Source organism: Myodes glareolus, chromosome 2 (assembly GCF_982192425.1).
Source record: "Myodes glareolus chromosome 2, mMyoGla1.1, whole genome shotgun sequence".
Classification (NCBI taxonomy): Eukaryota; Metazoa; Chordata; class Mammalia; order Rodentia; family Cricetidae; genus Myodes; species Myodes glareolus.
Genome location: NC_142027.1, coordinates 63,900,807 through 63,908,002, shown reverse-complemented (window position 1 = coordinate 63,908,002; position 7,196 = coordinate 63,900,807). Strand labels below are relative to the sequence as shown.

General features: G+C 46.7%; 1 protein-coding gene across 1 annotated transcript in view; it reads left to right on the top strand.

The window, feature by feature from the left end:
- The first annotated feature begins 2,913 nt into the window (after positions 1-2,913).
- Casr (calcium sensing receptor) overlaps positions 2,914-7,196 on the top strand; it is a 74,594-nt gene continuing 70,311 nt past the window's right edge. The window contains exon 1 of the mRNA XM_085696267.2: positions 2,914-3,050. The gene's annotated coding sequence lies outside the window, so the exon portion shown is untranslated. The remainder of the gene's footprint in view (positions 3,051-7,196) is intronic.

Sequence of the window (7,196 nt, the reverse complement as noted above, 5' to 3'; positions counted from 1 at the left end):
TTACTTAAGAGTTGTTGCCGAGCACAGGCTCTGAGGGAGAGGCCAGCTCTGTTGTTAAAACAAGGGATTAACAAAGTTCGAGAAGTGCAAAGATCAGTAGCACAAATATCCTTCTTCCTTGACCCAGTCCACAGGAACAAGAGAATGTGAAAAGGCACAGCTTCATCACCAGGTAAGACTCTGTTTTCAGTGTCACTCTCCGTGTTCCTCGCCATGCCAGATACACCCTGAAGCAAGTTGTCCAGGTGACGAAGATCAGCACAGTGTCCACTGACCAATCGCAAGCCTCTCAGGTCTACAGCTTCTTAGCTGTCCTGTCCTCCACTGAAAAGGGAGGTCAAAGGATGACTTTACCGTTTATTAGCAAGCAAAATCCATGCATAAATATCACAAGACAAACGGGAATCTGAACTGAGTCACCAGCCACTGCACTCACTCCCACCCCCACACCTCACCCTTGCCCCACCCCAATCCCTGCTAGATCCGGCTACACATTCCTCAGCCCACCTTTTCTTTCAGTCACCTGCATTCCCAATGAAAACTCCGCCCCTTGAACCAAAATGCCCCTCCCTATTGGCTAGCTGACGAGTGACAGAAATCCTTCAACACGGCCTACTATACTATATGCTCCAGTCTCACAGGTAAAATGAAAATGACACCTGAAGGGCAAACCCAAATCTGAATATTACTGACGACTACTAATCCAACCCCAGATTGTGGAGTCTTTCAGAAGTTAGGTTGTATTATGATGGCCTTGTTCAAGCCACCATATTGTTCCGATTCCACGGGTATATTTTTCCTTTCATGTCTAGGAAACACTATTTCATATCAAGCAGCATGGGCCTCTGACTCTTACAATCTGTCTTACAAAAAATCTCCCGTGATTTTCCACGAGCCTTAGGTGTAGGGGTTGTGCTACAGGCGCATCAGCTGGGGGTGGGTACCCCACATTCCCTTTTTCTCTGCATCTTGTAATAAATAGTCTCTATCTATTGCAAAAGAGAATGTTCTTTTTTTTTTTAAGAACTACATTATCTGCAGATCAAAGGACATATTTAGAATATAGTCAGAAATTATATTGGTTTAGGAACATGGCAGTCATAGGTTTTCCTCTCGTGTCTATGACCGCTCCAGCCATGAGTAGTTTGTTAGGCTTACATACCAGGCAAGAATCCCTCCCTATTGAGAGGGCCTTAAATTCACTTAGACAGTTGACAGCGACCCCCACAATAAAAGCGCCCCATAAGCGCCATTGTGGATGTCTCACTGGAACACTCACTGCTGCAGTCCACAGGCTCTACAGCTTGATGGGCTATCATTTGTTCCTGTCTCTTGGCAGCTTACATGACATCCTCAAATCCCGCGAGAACAGGTCCCCATGGAGGAGGCTTCCAGGTTCCCTCTCAACTCTTCCAAGTCTGTGTTCAAAGAGTGTGGCGTCTTCAATAATTACTAAGACGGTTTAATAATTGCTGCTACTTACTGAGCCAAATCTCCTGTTGCAAGCTTTTATTTCTGGCTGTGTGGAGTTCAGGGAAGGTACTCCCCTACTTCTCCCTACCCCAGCAGCCTTCAGCTGCCAAAGCTCCCCAGCTGTGCTGATTTTTGATGAGCCTGATCTTGTGTAGATCTTAGGCAGGAAGCCATAGCCTCTGTGAATTCTTGAGTGTAATTGCCCTGGTGTACAGAAGACATTATTTTGCAGCCAACCTCACCAACAACAACCATTTACAGTCTTTTCACTCTATCTTCTGCAATGATCCCTGTGCCATGTGCAGAGGGGGACATTTATTCTTGTTTAGTATATTCTCCACTACCTTAGAGTTTAAATATTTGCTCAACCTTTTTCCCCCACCTTGCACGCAAAGGGTGGGAAGCCCAATGGGTAGACCCAGACCACCATTAGGATGCATTTAACACGGTGAACTTGAGTCTGTGTTCCTGAAAAGAGCAGAAATGGAATCTTCATGTTGATTATCTTAAAGCGTTTTCTTTTAGTTTCCCACTCAATAATTCAAGCATCCTTTGAGATTGGCATTAATCTGTGTGTTGACAGGGTAGAATTCTGTGTCTGAATGTGAAGTCATTAAGCATAGAAATAATTTTCTGCTTAGATTCTTGTGTGGTCTTGATATCGTTTTGTAAATATTTTGTGGTGATATTTTGTATTGCTACTCTTTTCCTTCTGAATAAACACTATCTGCATGGTATAAGAAGACTTGAAAGCGCTGAAGTCTCCATGTCTGTGTTACAATGATTGTGCAGTATCCCATTAAGCCACACTTCCTAATTTATTTAACCAGTTTCCTGTTGGTAGGTTTTGTGTTGTTTGTTTATTGTGTTTTTATCTTGGTGCACGCATATGCGGGTGTATGAACGCACGTGTGTGCACCCGCACATTCATGTGTCCTGGTCTTCCACCTTATTCCTGAACAGTGTTTGTGGCTTTATAAGACAGGTTAGTTAGCCTTAAGGTTTCCCATCTTGATGTAGAAGGCCTGGGATTGCAGGTATGCTACCCAGGAGCTTTCATCTGGATTCTAGGGACTTGAACTCAAGTCCCCACGCTTGCACGGGCAAGCACTTTACCCATGGAACCATAACTACACTGCTGTTATTTAAATATTATTATTTTATATTAAAAATAAATCTGTTGTGTACATTTGCATCTAAGCATTTTGTTCTGGGAATTACTGCAAGTCATTTTTTTATTTATTTGTTTTTATTTATTTGTTTAGTTAGCTGTTGTTTGTGCGTGTGTGTTAGCTATCAAAGGAGTAAGTAAGCTTCGGGGCTGGAAAGCAAACGCTGGTTTTCTAACAAATAAATTGATTTTCCACTTCATTCAGTGTCGTGATGAGTGGCAGGCGCCGTGCCAGAGCCTGAACAGCTCTGAGCCAGGCTGGGCTCCTGCCTTCAAGGAGCACACCCTGGTGCAGGCGCAAGGCTTACCTGATCCTCTGGGACAGTGGAAGGAGGGAGTTGTCTGTGCGCAGCCTGCTGAGGCAACCCTGGAGTCTAGCAGAACGCCTGAGAGTGTTTATTCTACTGTGAGTTTCTGGATCTTTATTAGGAAAAAGTGCCCCATCCTCTGGCACAGGACGGAGGCTTGGAATCCCCTTTCCATCTCCAGGGAGGAGCGGGAAGGGGGTCTTCCCGACCGCTGGAGCTGGATCGGAGGAGGCCTGGGAAACCCCAGAGTCTTGTCGCAGACAAGAGAACTTGAGCGCTGGACCTCGGTCAACCAGGTACCAGACCCGATGGGTGGCTTGGGGGGTTGGGACATCGCGCCCGCAGCGCCTGGCTCCGGAGAGCACAGCTCAGCTCCGGCTGACCAGAGAGATTGAGGGAGACTTGGAGGCTCCAGGAGGAGCTAGGGCTCTGACTGTAAGTGTGTTCCGAGGGTCTTGGGGCTCTGGGACCCCAGGAGGTCCGCGGGCGGGAAGCAGACACGGGGCGGAGCCCCGGGCCGGGTCGCGGTGACTGTCAGAGGGTCTGCAGTACGGTGGCTTGACCTAAAGCAAGCGCCAGGAGCTCCAGGTGGTAGCACGCCACTCCGACACCTTGAATTTGACATCGCAAACCCGGGAGGCTGGTGCGACATCCTGAGCTCAGCATCCAGCAGGTCCTGGGAGACAGAGGGGCAGCAGGTGTCCCTGTAGAAGGAACCGGGACAAGGATTTCAGGTAGGGCCAGGGAACACCAGGAGGGAGGGTACTAGAAACCGGACTAGCAGAGGGGGCTTTGATGAGGTCACGGAATGGCAAGCAGTACTAGTTCAGACCTGGAAGCCCAGGATGCCCAGCTTCGGGTTTGCCCGCGAGAATGAATGGGAGATCACACTAAAAACAAGGCTGTAGGGTGTGTCTTGTGCCTCCGTTTCTTTTCTCCCTGTGACATGGTCAGAAAGTACTTTTCCCAGTGTCAAGAAAGAGACAGCTTTCTGGAGTGTGTGTGTGTGTGTGTGTGTGTGTGTGTGTGTGTGTGTGTGTACCTCTCCCTCCCTCCCTCCCTCTCTCTCTCTCTCTCTCTCTCTCTCTCTCTGTGTGTGCGCGTGTGTGAGTGTGTGTGCATGTTTGTGTTACAAACTGTACTATCAAGGTGCTTGACTTAGTTGCAACAAATTAGGGTGTCTGGTTACCAGCCCCCATATTCCTTGGAGGTAGAAAATGAGTAAGTTGATGAAGTTATTATTTTGGCCTTGGAGTTTTTGATTGACAATATGTGCACATGGCTTTAAACTACGGGATCACACCAAGGCATGCGGTCTAGATATGTGTTTCCTTTCTAACACGGGTGTTTCCTCGTTGTACCTGCTCTGTTCCACCCTGATTCTTTTTCTACCTCCTTGTACCAGAAAAACCCACCTCCCTCAGTCTCTTGGATTCCTCCTCAGGCTCCAGCATCCTTCACAGCAGTGGTCCTCTGCATAGGGAGCCAGCTCAGGGGAAGACTGATTGATTTGCCTTCCAGAGACTGGAGAGAGGCATGTTGGGGAAAAGACCCTGAAAAGTTTTGTGCCCACCTGTTCCTTACCAGGCTTTCCCTGCACAGTAAAGTGATCCTGTGTACTGCTGAGGGGAGCCAAGGGGCCCTAGCTCCCCAAACTCTCTTCAGTCCAGAATTTAAAACAGAATCTCCCCATTTATTTACACATCATTCCCCCTCCCACTTGGGCTCCAGGCCCCCAAAGTGGCTGGCTTGGGGTTTTGCCTCTGCAGGACCTGGAGAAGTAAGTTTTAAAGTGGCCCTGTGGATGGGACAAGACTTTGTGATAGGCAGCCGAAAGAGAGGACAAGGAGGAGGAAATGGAGGAGACAGGAAAGAGTGAGGGAGCGGCAAGCCAACGTCTTTGAAGGAAGAGAAATCCTGGGCCAGGCCCTGCCATTCAGGAACAGCCCCTGAGTGGTTTCGCTAGGAGACCACACATGTGCTCCCCATGCTGACAATCTACATCATCAACTGTTTTTCAGGATTAACAAATCAAGGCACTTTTATAGGCTAAAACATAGTAGTGTTGATCTTGTTTTTCACCAAATTAAGAGGTTCTTTAGAAGCTGTGTAAACTGTTTAAAGTAACCTCAATCTACTACAGTCATGTCCTCTGCTGTCTTGGTCTTCCTTTGTGCCTCCGTCTTGAACTGAACCCCACAAAGGGCAGGCCATTAGACAACCCCCCCACACACACACACACTTCTAAGGGAGTAAGGATGATGTAACCAGAGAACGAAGATGAATGAGCTGGGTGCAAGCTCAAGACTGATGAGGGGTCATGCATGGCTTATAAACAGAGACGTGGATGGATGAAGCGTGAAAGACATCAGCATCCACTTACACTGTTTGTAGAGCCTAGGTAAACCCCAGTCCCTGGGCAAAGAAGACAAACAGTAAGACGGGACGAGGACCCTGCCTTCCTGATGCTTATAGATGCTTCAGAAGGCAGCGGTTAGTAAAATGACTACCGAGTATGTGATTGCAAGCTAAAATAAGCTCTCCAAAGGAAAGACACAAAGTCCTCTGTGGATGTACTCAAAAAGCATTGGGAGACCAGGGCAGGCTTTCTCAAGAGCAGCTCCCACCTGCTGGGGCTCTTGGGTGGTCCAGGATGTTGAAGGCAATCTGATTTGAGTCAGATCGGTTCAGTGAGGAATGGTATTTGGCTGCTACTTCACCAAAGAGACTGGCTGCTAGGGAGCACTTGCCACTGGCTGTATGTATGTCCATGTGCAGTGGGTGTTCCCGGCACACGGAGAAAGGGTATCTTGTCATGACAGGCTGGGCGTGTTGCCTTCAGTTGGCTGTGGTTTTCCATTGCTCTAACTCTTGCTTTTAAATTAAGCATTCAGATTAACTTAATTCCTACTATTTCATTTTATTGTACACAATAAAATGTGCATTGAAGTTTAAATGTGAATCATCCCCTTCCTGTTGAGAAGGTAAATAGGAGATAATGCTGATGCTGCTTATTCGGGAACAGTTATCTCTATTCCGTGTTATCACTGAATAGCATCCCAGGTAAAAATAGCTGTGCCAGGTGGACTGGAAATATTGCCCCTCTATGCCTATCTACTGCTCCCATTGAAAGATGCAGCCTCCTCCCCCCTACACACACAGCTTTCCTAGAAACTAATCCCTAGCCTTGCCCGTGTAAAGAATGAACTCTGCCCCAAGTCACATCCCCAGTCCTTGAATTTTCAGAGGAGGAGGTATTTTTAAACTTAGTGTTTTAGTTACTGTAAATTTTCATAATTGGCTTTTCAGTTATATATATATATATATATATATTTAGTAAAGGCAAATACACACACACAGTAATATATATATATATATATATATATATATATATATATATATATATCCAATTGCAATGGTGCTATAAGTGAGTAACAGTCTCGCAGTGTACTCTCTTGGATACTCTAAAAGCAGTGTGCTTCAACATTATCGTCAATAAACCTTCCATGTGCACAGAACTATGCTAACCACTGTGGCTAACGTTGATTAGAAAGACAGTTTCAGCATGTCAGGAGTCCATCCCTCCTCTTAGGAACAAAAGTTATACATGCAGAGAATATTTTGTTTGCTCTGTGGAGACATCATTAAAAGGCAAAGGGAGGGAACCAACCAAGAAGAAGGATTGCAGGAGAGGCACCACTTGAGTCTTGAAAGATGAGGTGCTTGTATCGGTTAAAGAAAGAGATGGAAGTGTTAGGGGAGTGAGGTTCCCGGGGGGGGGGGGAGAACATTGTTAATAACCCAACCTCGCCTTAAGTGTGTTTTTTTTGTGGTGGCACACACCTTTAACCACAGCACTTGGGAGGCAGAGGCAGGCAGATTTCTGTGAGTTCGAGACCAGCCTGGTCTACAGAGTGAGTTCCAGGACAGTCAGGGCTACACAGAGAAACCCTGTCTTGAGGAGAAAAACAAAAAACAAGCTTCTCTATAACGTGTCAAATTCCAGCATTTGTAAGTGGTTGAAAGTAACGAGGTACCGAGAATAAAGCGATGCTGTCATCGGAACTCGGGCAACTCCATCTCAAAGCTATTCTGACTACGATGTATCCTGAACACTGGGGGCTGTGGCACTGAAAAGTAAATAGGCCAAAGCTTCTTCAGTGTAGCCTGGGGCACAGTGTTTAGTGGGACAAGGGGGAGAAAGGAGTGTAAATGACTCCCACTCTGCTCGCCATCCAAGTGGT